The following is a 15,732-nucleotide window of genomic DNA, read 5'->3' as shown; positions in this document are numbered from 1 at the left end:
TCAAGCCATGCAGGATTATAGACGCACACATGTCCACACGCGCACACAGACTCAGATTTGCCTCTATCCACTGTCCTCTAGCTACCCAGTCCTCCTCAAAGGTGCTGTTCTTGTCTATCCTTTCAGAGATGATCAGCGCAGTTTCCTCACTTCTAAATTTGGTAATTCCGCTGTACTTGGGATTTTGACAAGTTTTCCACCTGCTAAGAAAGGGTGACCTGAAGCCCGTGTCTTCCTAAGTTTTGAGCTAAAGGAAAAGGAAATGCAAGAGACAAACGAGAAACTTGTCACAAGAAACAAAGGACACTGGGAAGAAAAGGCACGAAAGGAAAAGGTAAATCAGCTATGATATTTGGAAGAATAATGTTCCCCTCTTTAACAACATAGCTTAATTAGGAAGAACAAAACTTTAGAGTCACATACTCAAAAAATTCTGGCTAGGTCATTGTCAAGCTGTGTAGCTGGTCATTACTCAATATTTGAGCTTTGCTCTCCTAAGTTACAAAAACAAAGATAATATTAGCTGCCACAGAAGCAGTGAGGTATCCAGCACTTAGGAAGAACCTGGTAAGTGGTATGTTTTCATTTTCTTAGGTACTGGGGTTTTTTTTGTTGTTTTTAAAACTTTTTTTATTTATTTGACAGAGCACAAGCAGGGGAAGCAGCAGAGGGAGAGAAGCAGGCTCCCTGCTGAGTAGAGAACCCAAGGACTATGACGCTGGGCTCAATCCTAGCACCCTGGCTGGGATCATGACCTGAGCAGAAGGCAGACTCAACCAGCTGAGCCACCCAGGCACCCCTTAGGTACTGTTTAAAGTAAATGGTTATTGTTGTCTTTTAATTGTTTCTTACTTCCAATTCTACCCCAGCATTTTTTTTTAAAGATTTTATTGATTTTATTTGACAGATAGAGATCTCAAGTAGGCAGAGAGAGAGGGAGGAGGAAGCAGGCTCCCTGCTGAGCAGAGAGCCCGATGCGGGGCTCGATCCCAGGACCCTGGGATCATGACCTGAGCCGAAGGCAGAGGCCCTAAACCACTGAGCCACCCAGGCGCCCCCCAGCATTTGTTTTTAATTGAAATGTAATTAACATAAAACCACTTGAGTATTTATTTGTTAATAATGTATAAGGATTTAATGGGACGCCTGGGTGGCTCAGTTGGTTAAGCAGCTGCCTTCGGCTCAGGTCATGATCCCAGTGTTCTGGGATTGAGTCCCACATCGGGCTCCTTGCTTGGCAGGGAGCCTGCTTCTCCCTCTGCCTCTGTCTGCCTGTGCTCGTGCTCTCTCTCCCTCTCTCTCTGACAAACAGATAAATAAAACCTTTAAAAAAAATAATGTATAAGGATTTAAAATTTATTTGTTTTTTAAATTCCAGTACAGTTAACATACAATGTTATATTAGTTCCAGGTGTACAATATGGTGATTCAGCAGTTCTGTGCTTTACTTGGTGCTTATCACAATAAGCGTACCCTAATGCCCCTCACCTACTTGACCCATTCCCCCGACCCATCTCCTCTCTGGTACCCATCAGTTTGTTGTGTACAATTAAGAGTCTGTTTTTTTGTTTGCATCTTTTTGAATTTGTTCATTCGTTTTGTTTCTTAAATTCCACATCTGAGCGGAACCGTATGGTATTTGTCTTTCTCTGACTGGCTTATTTCACTTCGCATAATACCCTCTAGCTCCAACCATGTTGTTGCCAAGGCAAATTTCATTCTTTTTTATGGCTGAGTAGAATCCCATTCTGTATATTCACCACATCTATCAGTTGCTCTGTTGATGGACACTTGGGCTGCTTCTGTCAGCTTTTGTATATACTGCTGCAGTAAACATAGGGGCGCTTGGTGCATATATCTCTTCAATTAGCATATTCATTTTCTTTGACTAAATACCTAGTACTGGAATTACTGGCTCATATAGTATTCTATTTTTAATTTTTTGAGGAACCTCCATACTGTTTTGCACAGTGGGTGTACCACTTGATTCTAAGGGTTTAAATCTGCTTCCTCCCTGGGAAAATAAATTTCCCTTGGAACAGACTCTCTGGAATTAGAAAACACAAAGCCAAAGGTTAAACCCTAAGAGATCTGTTCAAGCACATCTTAGAATCGAATCTAGGGAAGTTGTATACTCTGCTGGTCTGAAGGACATCATGGGAATGAGAATCATCACTATAAAAAGATCTTGGAAGTATATACCATATTTAGTCTTGTTTTCCCCACTACATTTAAAACAAGGATCTGGGGCGCCTGGGTGGCTCAGTGGGTTAAGCCGCTGCCTTCGGCTCAGGTCATGATCTCAGGGTCCTGGGATCGAGCCCCACATCGGGCTCTCTGCTCAGCGGGGAGCCTGCTTCCCTTCCTCTCTCTCTGCCTGCCTCTCTGCCTACTTGTGATCTCTCTCTGTCAAATAAATAAAAAATCTTTTAAAAATAAAAAATAAATAAATAAAACAAGGCTCTGTATCATAATAAAATCTTTGTATCTACCTACCTATCTATATGACATATAGATATATATCTACCTACCTATCTACATGATATATATATAGATATATGTGTGTAAGTATATAAAACAGATATAGGTGTTTATATAACATACATACAGTTTTTTGCTCATGATCATTATTCAATAAATGTTTATCAAATTGAAATCAGCAGATTATTTATATCCACATACATATGTATATACATTTGTATATGGAGTAAGGGATATAATCCTGGTTTTGTTTTTTATTATTTATTTTTTTAAAGATTTTATTTATTTATTTGACAGACAGAGATCACACGTAGGCAGAGAGAGAGAGGAGGAAGCAGGCTCCCTGCTAGGCAAAGAGCCCAATGCGGGGCTCCACTCCAGGACCCCAGGATCATGACTGAGCCCAAGGCAGAGGCTTTTAACCCACTGAGCCATCCAGGTGTCCCTAATGCTGGTTTTATAAATAACACTTCTATTTGGACAAAAAGTAACAAAAATGAAAGAAAAGCCAATTGTAAATTGGACATCGGATAGGATATTTTTCCAGTAAATAAAGGAACTCTGTTTTCTAATGATCTCCATATGTATTTTTAATTTGACTATTTCTAGACTCTACTTATTACAAATATTTACCAGCAGCTACTAGAAGTATACATATGGTGCCCCATTGTGATCACTTAAGTAAAGATCATACCATTATCATTTGTAGAGTGGCATGGGAGATTTATGTACAGTATATAATCCCATTATGATTATTTGTTATACTTCATTTATCCAAAATTAATAACTCCACCTACTACTGTAATCACAAATTAGAGAAAAAAGGTTAGCTGCAATCTATGAGGCCTGCTTTTTGGGTTTTTTCCTTCAGATAAGAACATGGTATAGGGACGCCTGGGTGGCTCAGTTGGTTAAGCAGCTGCCTTCAGCTCAGGTCATGATCCCAGCGTCCTGGGATAGAGTCCCACATCGGGCTCCTTGCTCAGCAGGGAGCCTGCTTCTCCGTCTGCCATTCTGTCTGCCTGTGCTCGCTCTCTCTCTCTCTCTCTGATAAATAAATAAAATTTAAAAAAAAAAAAAAAAAAGAACAAGGTATAGTAGGGGAGTTTAAGCTATCACAAGAATTATCCCTAGGAAAACACAAAGTTGCATCTCCACATCCTCCCCAACTCCGCTCCCATTCTATGCTCCTTCCTGCGACTTCATGGACCTCTCTAGGTCTCTTCTCAGAATTTGTGTGACGGACTGTGTTTCGGTAGTGTCTCCTCCCCCACTGTGGTCTGGCCCTTTGAGACATTACCCTACAGTTTAGGGTTGTTGTTTTTTTGTCTTGTTTGTTTTGTGTTTTTTTGTTGTTTTTTTTTTTCCCTCTGATAACAATTTCTGTTGCTAACAGTTATCTTGAATGTTGACCATGAATCTGACCTTATGCTTTTTTTTTTTTTTTTTTTTTTTAAGATTTTATTTATTTATTTGACAGAGAGAGAGAGATCACAAGCAGGCGGTGAGTCAGGCAGAGAAAGAGAGAGAGAAGCAGGCTCCCGCCAAGCAAAGAGCCCGATGTGGGGCTCGATCCCAGGACACTGAGATCATGACCTGAGCCGAAGGCAGCGGCTTAATCCACTGAGCCACCCAGGCGCCCCTGACCTTATGCTTTGATAAGATCATGGAATTAGTTCTCCATTCTGAGAGTCATTATTTTTGGAAATATTTGAAAATGCATTCTTTGTGCCAGACACTGAGAAATATATACTGGAAATAATCCCTATTTTCAAGGCTCTTACCTTTTTTAAGGAAAATGGATAAGAAAATCAATAGCAACACACTGCAATTGTTACTATAATGAGGTGTATCTGGATACCATTGGTTTTCAAAAGAAGGACCTCTCACACTCTTTGAATCAAAGACTATTTCAAGAGAGTTGACACCAAAGTTGGATCGTGAAGGAGTCCATAAAGAGTAGCAAAATGAAGAAGGGAATGTGTCCTAGGCAGAGGGAACGGTTTTTACACAACCCCAGAGGCGTAAGAGAACTTAGAGAATTCAAGGAACTACAGATGATTTGTGGTAGTAATACTAACATAATGGGAATTTTGAAAAGACTAATAGACATCAGGCCTTGTACATACATTGTAAGGAACTTGAACTTCATACGGAAGATAATGGGGTGCCGACTGAAGTAGGAAAGTGATACAAGCACATTTACATTTAAGAAATTGGACTCTGACCATAGTTTGGAGGAGGACAAGAGCTAATGCAATAATTCACAGGATTAAAAAAAGTATCTAGACCATAAGAACAATGTCAAGAGCTGTTTGGCCTAATGAGGGAAATCCTACTTTCCTGGAAGTGTTCTCTATAAGCCTTACAGCAGCCCTGGACACAGGCTGCCAGGTAAAGGTCTAACTAAAGCAGCTAACAGACATGTATCAAAAGTAAAGGCTTTAATCCTACTTGTTACACAGTGCAGAGATAGCAAACCAATAAAATAATTTTTGCTGTATCAAAGAACACAAAGACTTTGGGATAGGAAAAAAATGCTAAGGTTATTGAAAGATTCTGATCCAATGTTTGAATCCCCTTTACAGCCTCTCTTGTCAAGTGGGGATCCATCCCATGTTGAAAAATTCCAGTGAGCGCAATCTACCATTTCCTGAGAAAGGTCACAAATGTTTGCCCTAATTAAAAGAAAGGAAAGAAAAGAAAATAGCAAGCTTTATAGGGCTTACGAGTCAAAATTCCGGGCCCTATTCTGATTTTCTATTGACTTCATTTTCACTCTTTTCCTAAAATTCATCCTGTGTAGTGATTTATTATGTAGGACTGACTTTATGGGAAGCCTGTTTGTTTGTTTTAAGTTTTTAGTTATGGGAAGCTGGACTTTAAAGGAAGCTATTCCCTAAGTAATGTCATTTGGGGGGCCAGGAAGCAAAGCTTCTCCACCCTTAACCACCCCAGCCCACGCCCTCATAGAGTCTCACATCACACCATTAACATTTCTAAAGAAATGGCACATTAAACTAGGTCACAGTAGGGTGTTAATGACCTGTCCGATGGATTTTATCCTGACATTGGGGTCTCTGGAAAATAAAGAACCCCTGGCAAAGGAAAGAGCACTAGAAGTGGAGAAGAGAAAAGCAACACCAACACAAGATAAGCCAGTTTGCCAGTGGTCCACAGACAGAGATGTCCAGTTGACTGCCTGTGAAGGACCTGGAATTGGTTCAATATGCTATTTCCAGGTCTCCTCCTTGTATTCTTTTGTCTCAGCAGAGCTGGGGTGAATTCCTGAGCAAGTCTGATGTGCAGCTAAATTTAGGCCCTGCCAGCTGTGAAGCCACATAGAAAAACAAAAACAAAACACACAAAACACCATGACCCCCACCTCACAGAAACCCATAAAACCAATGTCCCTATTCTGCCTGGGGCCACCTTGGTTGTTTATACAAAACTCTTGTTCTCAAGTCTTTAAGGTAAAGGTTATGGGGAGAGTCAGTGGCACATTAGGTACCTCATAAAATGTGCTATTGACTTATTTAAAGTTTCTAAGTTTACTTAAACAGTAGGTTTTCAACAAGCAGAATATGTTGGTGAGTACAAAGTGACACATAGCACTTTGTCTCAATTCTTTTGGCAGTTGCAGTATATGTCTCTAAGGATGAGAGTTTTCTGAATTTGTAACAGACACTAGGTCATTGGGCCTCATGATATCTTTGTGAATCCAGTGGCAGGTTTCAGCTCTGATTTTTCTTTAGGAAATGAATAAGGAGATAAAAATGCATTGTTGTAATGGTGCAATGACAGAATCGTGTTCTCATAATTATGACTGAAGGACTCAGGTCAATGATATAAATCAATAATTAGCATTTGTTTAGCACTTTATAGTTTGTAAAACTTGTTTTCATATTTGATTCTTCTAATAATTCTGTTATATTGGTAGGTTTTCAGATAGAATAAAATTTCTCAAAACCCCAAGTGTGAGAGAATTGCCCAAAGTTTCTAAGAGTATTGTAAGTTTTTTTAAACTAATAATTATAAACTTACAATTATATTGTATGTATATTGTATTGTATATATAATGTACAATTTTTTTTTAAAGATTTTATTTATTTATTTGACAGAGAGAGATCACAAGTAGACAGAGAGGCAGGCAGAGAGAGAGAGAGGGAAGCAGGCTCCCTGCTGAGCAGAGAGCCCGACGCGGGACTCGATCCCAGGACCCTGAGATCATGACCTGAGCCGAAGGCAGCGGCTTAACCCACTGAGCCACCCAGGCGCCCCATAATGTACAATTTTATATACAATTAGATTACTTTCACTTACAATTACAATACAACTTACTTATTTTTAAAACAGTTCCAGCTATGAGGCAGAACATCATAAATTGTCTTTTATTTTCTAAATCCGTAAGTTCAAAATAGGGTGGCTCAGTGGGTTAAGCCGCTGCCTTCAGCTCGGGTCATGATCTCGGGATCCTGGGATCGAGTCCCACATCGGGCTCTCTGCTCAGCGGGGAGCCTGCTTCCTCCTCTCTCTCTCTCTGCCTGCTTCTCTGCCTACTTGTGATCTCTCTCTGTCAAATAAATAAATAAAATCTTTAAAAAAAAAATACTAATTCAGAAATGTTAATAATGTATAGAAAGAGTTGTTTAATTACTCCTAGACACATGTAGAAAATAATAATAGAACTATCCTTGGGCACCTGGGTGGTTCAGTCGGTTAAGCATCTGCCTTCTGCTCAGGTCATGATCCCAGGGTTCTGGGTAGAGCAGGGATTCTGCTGCTCCCTCTACCCCAAACCCCGCCCCCATGCCTGCATGCTTGTACTCTTGTTCGCTCTCTCTTTCCCTTTCTCTTGTGCCCGCACATGCATTCTGAAGTAAACAGAGAGATAAATGTTTAGAACTATCTTTTATTGAGCACCTACCCTGAGCTAAGCACTGTGTCGGGTGCATAAATTATCTGCAGTCCGCTTAGCAATGCTGCAACATTTTACTTTATTTTGCAAAAGAAGAAATTGAGACTCAGGAGAGACTAAGTGAGGTCCCCAATGCTTATTAACAAATTGCAAAGACAGCATTCAAATGCCCATCTTTCTGATTCCAAAATTATTTGCAATATGCCTTTGTTAGTTGATTACAAGGATGTTTACATACAGTCATCGATTATTAGTCACTTTAGACTTACTCATTTATACACATGTAATATCAGTTCATTCATTTATACAACACATTCTGAAAACATTTTTTCTCCCAGGTAGATTATTTCTAGGGCCTGAACATTAGCTGGATGCTGCATATAAAATGGAGAAAAAAATATCCCAATTGTGGAGTTTGTAGTTTAGCCTGGGAACTGTATCAGTGAACAAATAACTTGTATATGCCTGTAACAACTAACAGGAAATCATCACTGCCTCAGCTGTGCTTTGGCATACTAGTTTTGAATATGTAAAATACTAAAACCTTTAGTGAACACCACCTAATTGATTTATTTAATACTATGTAAGGTCTTGTAGGTAATGAAAAAAGTAGACCTTTTTTTTTTAAGATTTTATTTATTTATTTGACAGAGAGAGAGAGAGACAGCACAAGCAGGGGGAGTGGCAGGCAGAGGGAGAGAGAATCAGGCTCCCCGCAGAGCAGGGGGAGCCCCAATGTGGAACTTAATTCCAGGACACTGGGATCATGACCTGAGCCAAAGGCAGTTAGTTGCTTGATCAACTTAGCCACCCAGGCACCCAAAAAGTAGACTTTTAAGAAATTCTTTAAAAAAATTAAATTAAATTAAATTCTTTTCCCGGGGGTAGGTTGGCTTAGTCAGAAGAGCATGGGACCATCGATCTCAGGGTCATGAGTTCAAGCCTCACAGTAGGTGTAGAGATTATCAGGGGGAAAAAAAATTTTAAAGAAATTCTTTTCCTTTTAGAGATGGAAATTTCACAATAAACGCAAATAGTAGGTAAATTCCATAAAACATTAGGAAGTTTGTGTAATCACCAATGTGGCTAGGGTAATTTTTTTCAGTTTAATAGTTGTGACTTTGGGGGCACCTAGGTGGCTCAGTGGTAAAGCGTCTGCCTTTGGCTCAGGTCATGGTCCCAGTGGGGTCGAGCCCCGCTTCGAGCTCCCTGCTTAGCAGGAAGCCTGCTTCTCCCTCTCCCACTCTCCCTGCTTGTGTTCCCTTCTCTCGCTGTCTTTCTGTCAAAAGATGAACAAAATCTTAAAAAAAAAATAATAGTTGTGACTATTACAGTCCTCATTTTACAACCATGGTCACATGGTTGTAGCTGGTATTTATAACTACTATCAATTCCATAGTTACTTTGCCCTCAGCGAACTCCTTATCTGGTTCCTTGCCTGGTAGGGTGACCTGACTCTGAAGGGCGTGGGCCCTAGTCCTATCTGAACTGGCTTGCTGTAGTTTCTCCCTAGCCTTAAAATCACAGGATGTGGGAGTGGTGAGAGCACTTTGAGAGATCTCCCACAATCCAAACATGTTCTTCCTTATCCCCGCTGTGCCGTAGTAACCCAGTTTCCCCTTGGTAGGATCAGTCACCACACCAAGAACGGAAACCACCTGCTTTGCATGTTGCTTCATCAGCGTGAGGAGCCCAGTGTGACCAGGGAACAGTCTGAACTTCCAGCTTAAAGGAACCATTATTTTGTCCTCTGGGGAAAGCATTCCTCCCTTTGGAACTGAGACCTGTATACTAACAGAACCAAAGTCACGAGGATAAGAAACAAAAAGTTGCTAGTGGATCACCAGGGATAATCTTGAAAGGAGTCACTTCCATTTCCACCACCTTTAATTCCCAGACCCGCGTATTCTATCTGTAGAAGAAAGAGCACCACCTTTATTATTATCTGATTTAGAGCATAATCATATCTGATTTAGAGCCCCTTGGAGGATGTTGTCCCAGCTGCACAAGGTAGGCCATATGTCATTTAGCTGGTGCCATAAATGAGTCTTCAAAAAGCCACTCCACCTTCTATCAAGTCAATGGCTTTAGGATGAGGGGGGACAAGATAAGATTTACAGGGTGATGCTATAAGAAATGACATGTGGATATAAGCCAATGACAGCCATGACAGTGGATATAAGCCAATCCCTAAATCCATGGATGGTGGTTTTGGCATAAACTTTATGTACAGAGAAGGAAAATCTATATATAGTGTAAACATCTATGCCAGTGAGAACAAAGTTCTAGTCTTCCCATAATGGAAGTAGTCCAGCATAGTGAACCTGCTCCCAGCTAGGTGATAGATACCTTTCAGGGAATGGTTCTGTGTAAGGGGCTCAATTTTGACTTGCTCCAGCAACAAAACCACATCTGGAATAGAGCCATGATTGGAATCACTATCTAATTGATTTTACAATAATCCGCTGTCATTCTCCAAGATCCATTGGTCTTCTACAGGCTCTCCCTAACCCTTATTTTAGTGGCCAAAAGGTAATGCATTACAGATGAAATTTTTTTCTTCTTAATGTTCACACAGGCATCTTTTTAGATATGGACACTTAAAGAATTCTATTAAAACTAGAAGGAAAATTGGAGAGTTTTTCTTTTCTTTTTTTTAAAGGTCCATTTATTTATTTGAGACAGGCAAAGCTTGTGTGTGTGTGTTGTGTGGGAGGGGCAGAGTCTTCTTCTTCAAGCAGACTCCCCACTGAGCATGTGGCCCAACACAGGGCTCATCTCACAACCCTGAGATCAGGGCAGAAACCAAGAGTCAGACGCCTAACCCACTGAGCCACCCTGGTGCCCCGAGAGAGTACTTTTCTTTAAAGCGCTACTTTGGCAACCTCAGCCATAAAGGGAAAATGAGCACGTCTATCTCATTATTTATAATAATAGTTACATTTATATGAATGTATCCTTACAACAACCAACACGTTAAATATTAATCCTATTTGTTAAATTGGAAAACGGAGATGCAGTGAAATTAAGTGACATGGTCCAAGTCCCACAGCTAGTAGAGTAGAGCAGGGTCTTACCCAGATTTTCTCACTCCAAAGCTCTTTCTCTTTGTACTACAGCACATTCTAACACAAGAGATTATGTTATTCTCTTCCTAGCACATGCTCTCGTATTACATGACATAATTTTATTCTTAAAAGGGATGTAAATTGGAGGTTAATGAAAATAAAGTTTTATGTTGTCAGGTACTTTTAAACTTTTTGTATTAACATGCATTCTGAATTTCATAAATACTTTTATAACATTTACCTCTTCCATGTTTTGTGTTCTGCAAAGTAGAGGACAATGCTAACAATTCTTATGGAACTTAAATCAATTCTTACGAAGATAATATCTATGAAACAGGCTTCAACATCTGCAGTTCCCTATATGGATGCAATTATTATTTATTGACTCTCCAAACTTTATAATATAGAAAAGGTAAAACATATGCAGAAGTTTCAACAACTAATAACTCATGATCAATCTTGTTTCATTTTTTACGTATGTTTACTTACATATGCTTGCTTCTTCCCTCACCCACCCATTTCCAGATCATCTTAAAGCAAATTCCTAGATAATCTTATTAGTTGTAAGAGTGTATATCTTCCCCAAATTAAAGAATCAGCAAGAAGGTCCTGATGCATATCATTGATCATCAAACAACACATTGTGTGAGGTGGGGTTCACCCAAGGTTTCATCTTCAAGATGCTTATAATCATTTTCTGAAGTGTATTTTCTCAGTCTGGAGGCTTAGGTCCTGAGGAACATCTTTCTTAGAGCTACTAAAACCAGGTAACTGTGATCAACTCCCTTGACCATACCTATAGTGCAGATGGTCCTTTCATAACAACACTGAGGTTTTGCTAGGCCATCCAGCTGCTCTATTATAGCTCGTTGCAACCATTTTTTTAATCTGATAGTGGAATGTGAGAAGTGATGTCTGCCACGACCAGATCTTTTCCTCAAAGAAATTGGCATGCCTTCAACCTGTTTTTTCCTCTAATCTTCTGGTCTGGATACAAAAGTGATGGCGGAGGCAAGAACCCCCAGCTTGGACCCAGAGACAAAAGCCACATATTGAAGATGGCAAAGCCTCTTTACCAGCCCAGAACGACCTACTTGGACTATTAGGTGAGAGAGAGAAAATGACGCTTTCTTTAGACTACTGTATTTTTTAGATCTGTTTTAAAAAACTTAGTATACCATAATTAACTAACATATCTATAAAATGTTGAAACTGAAACCAAATGATGGAATTTTTTTGTTTGCTTTTTTTAATAACCACCTTTTGTTTATATGAGACCCATAGGGGTGCCTAACTGGCTGAATCAGTAAAGCCTGTTACTCATGATCTCAGGCATATGAATTCAAGCTCCAAGATGGGTGTGGAGCATACTTAAAAAAAATATATATATATATATATATATATATATATATCTGAAGAAGACCCCTATTTCTAAGATCTTCAAGGACAGAGATCATGCTTATCATTTTTGTATCACCAGGACCCTATCATTTTTGTATCCATAGAAATATAAAGAAACAACTTAAGTATATCCCAGGATTTATAGATAATTATATTATATATTTGTATATATTACATAGTATTGTATATTACTTATGTTATATATTTATGTTTAAGTATAATAAAGATATCCTTGGATATAATATCCAAGGAGCTTTGGACCTTGCTCAAATGTCTCTTCCAACATCTCCTTAAGTCTTATAACTTGGATTAATCCTATGCTTAATATCATTTCTTTCAAAGAGAAACTATAGAAGCCACAGATGGCAGCACTGACTTCCCTAAAATCATATGGCAAAAGGAAAAGCCAGTTCCAGCTCTGCTGTTATTCCTTCACTACTGTTCAATAAGCAGTCTTTGGAAATAAAAACAAAAGTCACTGTTATCTGACAAAGAAATAGAAAAGATGTAGCTCTACTTAGTTTCAATGCCTGATCTTGTTGCCTGGTCCTCTTCTGTCATCTGACTGCTATGAATTGATATTTTTAGAAATGTGAAATTTCCCGTTTGAAATGTGGTTCCATTTGCATAGATGTTAATAAAAGGTAAAGTCTGGGTTGTAGTGATATTGATGTAATCCACCAATACAATATGTATTGTATTGTGAAAGCGGTCTTTTTTTTTAAGATTTATTTATTTTTATGAGAGAGAGAGTGCATGTGCCCATGTGGGTGCAAGCAAGTAGGGAGGGGGCAGAGGGAGAAGAAGGAGAGAAGCAGACTCCCCACTGAGGAGGGGGAGCTCCATTCCAAAACTCCATGATGTGGAGCTCCATTCCAAAACCCTGACATCATTACGTGAGCCAAAATCAAGAGCTGGACACTTAACCTACTGGGCTACCAGGCCCCCCTTGTGAAAGCAATTTTGATATTAACTAATAATAATGTTATTTCATTTAAAAAATTAAAATGGTGTTTCTTTCATGCAACTAAATAGGAAATTAAAAATAGAGATTTAACTTCTAACTTAAAGATAGATAAAGAACTTTAAGACTCATATCTAACACTAGCTGTGGGCTTGATTTTTCATTGACTGACTAGGCTATTATAAGAAATTAAAATTGAGAGGTACCTGGGTGGCTCAGTGGGTTAAAGCCTCTGCCTTTGGCTTGGGTCATGATTCCAGGGTCCTGGGATTGAGCCCCACATCGGGCTCTCTGTTTGGCAGGAAGCCTGCTTCCTCCTCTTTCTCTCTCTCTGCCTGCCTCTCTGCCTACTTGTGATCTCTGTCAAATAAATAAATAAAATTTTTTTAAAAAGGAAATGAAAATTGAGTCTAATTATTAGGAGGGTTCATCTTAAGTAGAACTCAGCTAATTATTATTTGACAGTCATTGGTCAGTTTTTTAAAAAGTAAAACACACTGACTAGGTTCTATTACAAGATACACTCTTCAATAAGATAATAGAATTCGATTAATATATTGAAAAGTAATTAAGCTGCTTTTCTTCTTTCAGTGTACCATTTGATAAAAAGAGGACTACTTTTGTCAGAAGAGAGAAATAACTCCAGTTTTTGTTTTGCTTGTACTTTGCTATTGACATTCAAGAAAGTATATTGGGTAATTTTAAAGCTAGCAATTATAAACCATATAGTTTGTCAAAGCAACTGTAATAACTCATGTTTGCTGGCCTAAGTCATGAGAGCAAATTGCTTTCAGTAGAAGTAAGTCAATTATATGAAACAATTTTTTCTAGATAATTAGGTAGTAATTATGAAGGGATCCGATATTTAGTCACTAATTTTCCTTAGTAACTAAATATTTGAAATAGGTGCCATGCCCTTGGAATGAACCCGAAAGTCTTACCTCCTACCAGGCTGGATGCATTATGAGGCACAGAGGGTGGTGTGTATGTAGAGACCTAAGAAGGGTGTAAAACCATAGCTATGGAACGGTTTACCCATTATTTCAAAATAAGCTGAGAACCCATAGTTTCCAATATGTCACCCTTAAAAATGTGTTGGTATAGCGTTTTCCAAGATTTTCAAACCTAAGTTTTTCTCTCAAATTATTCTTACACAAAACCTAATACATGCCATAAAATAGATTAAATGAGTTTCCCTTTGTGCTCCGTATGTCTGGGGACAGGGAGGGAAGCAGAGGTCTCACGCAATGAGTTCATCCCCCAACAGCTCCTATTGTTCTGTTGATCCCTACAGTGTTTCCGAAAATCTGCCCCCAGTTCCTATTGATCAGAATCCAACCGAGTCAGCACGACTATTTTCAATCTGGCCAAAGGCCAAGAAGATACTGCATCATATGATGGAGTACTGGGGCTAATGAACAATAAAGGTTTGCTGATTGATAAAAGTTTGTCTATTCAGAAAATTTGGTTCACTTGAAATGGTCGTGTTTAAATACTAATCAGATGCCCTTTGTTATTTGTACTTATTTTTCCATAAGTGTACAAAATAAATACTTTATCTTCATAGCATCAAAAAATGAATTAAAAATGGAATGATTAGGGGCGCCTGGGTGGCTCAGTGGGTTAAGCCTCTGCCTTTGGCTCAGGTCATAGTCTCAGGGTCCTGGGACCAAGCCCCGCATTAGGCTCTCTGCTCAGCGGAGAGCCTGCTCCCCTGCCCCCACCGCTGCCTGCCTCTCTGCCTACTTAGAGATCTCTCTCTGTCAAATAAATAATTTTTTTTAATGGAATGATTAGGTACAAAGTTGTAATAATCAAAACAGTGTGGTTGTGGCACCAAAACAGACACATAGATAAATGGAACAGAATAGAGACCTCAGAAATAAACCCATGCTTACATGGTCAATTAATCTATGACAGAGGAGCCAAGAATGTATAATAGGGAAAGGACAGCCTCTTCAGTAAATACCACTGGGAAAACTGGACAGCTCCATTCAAAAGAATGGAGCTGGACTACTTTCTTACACCAAATACAAAAATAAACTCCAAATGAATTAAAGACCAGCGATGCCCGAGTGGCTCAGTCAGTAAAGAGGCTGCCTTCTGCTCAGGTCATGATCCCAGGGCTCTGGGATCGAGTCCTGCGTTGGGCTCCCTGCCCAGTGGGGAGCCTACTTGCCTCTCTCCCTACTGTTCCCTCTGCTTGTGTTCTCTCTTTCTCTGTCAAATAGATAAATAAAATCTTTTTAGAAAATGAACTAAAGACCTAAATATGAGAACTGAAACCATAAAACTCCTAGAAGAAAACATAGGCAGTAATTTCTTTGACATAGGTCATAGAAACATTTTTCTAGATATATCTTCTAAAGCAAGGAAAACAAAAGTAAAAATAATCCATTGGGACTACACCAAAAGTTTTGCACAGTGAAGGAAACCATCAACAAAACAAATGGGAAAAGATATTTGCAAAAAATAATCAAATAAAGGGGTAATATCCGAAATATATAAAAATTATACATGTGGGGGCGCCTGGGTGGCTCAGTGGGTTAAGCCGCTGCCTTCGGCTCGGGTCATGATCTCAGGGTCCTGGGATCGAGTCCTGCATCGGGCTCTCTGCTCAGCAGGGAGCCTGCTTCCCTCTCTCTCTCTCTGCCTGCTTCTCCATCTACTTGTGATTTCTCTCTGTCAAATAAATAAATAAAATCTTTAAAAAAAAATTATACATGTGAACACCCCAAAACAAATAATCTAATTAAAAATGGGTAGAGGACCCAAATCGACATTTTTCCAAAGAAGACATACAAATGGCAAACATACACATGAAAAGATGTTCAACATCATTCATCATTAGGGAAATGCAAATCAAAACCACAGTGAGATATCACTTTATACTTCTCAGA

The 15,732-nt window shown here is 39.2% G+C and overlaps 1 long non-coding RNA gene across 2 annotated transcripts; it reads left to right on the top strand.

The window, feature by feature from the left end:
• On the top strand, positions 1 to 14,401 carry LOC122889537. Of its 2 annotated transcripts, none has more exons than XR_006380938.1 (4): positions 1 to 334; positions 646 to 804; positions 11,363 to 11,573; positions 14,127 to 14,401. It is a non-coding gene; the product is annotated as an uncharacterized LOC122889537 (long non-coding RNA). The 2 variants fall into 2 exon arrangements; XR_006380937.1 differs by lacking the exon at positions 14,127 to 14,401 and adding an exon at positions 12,211 to 12,892.
• The last annotated feature ends 1,331 nt before the right edge of the window (positions 14,402 to 15,732 follow it).

This window comes from Neovison vison, chromosome 11 (assembly GCF_020171115.1).
Source record: "Neovison vison isolate M4711 chromosome 11, ASM_NN_V1, whole genome shotgun sequence".
Lineage (NCBI taxonomy): Eukaryota > Metazoa > Chordata > Mammalia > Carnivora > Mustelidae > Neogale > Neogale vison.
Note: the sequence above shows the minus strand (reverse complement) of the source record. Positions and strands in the feature narration are given on the sequence as shown.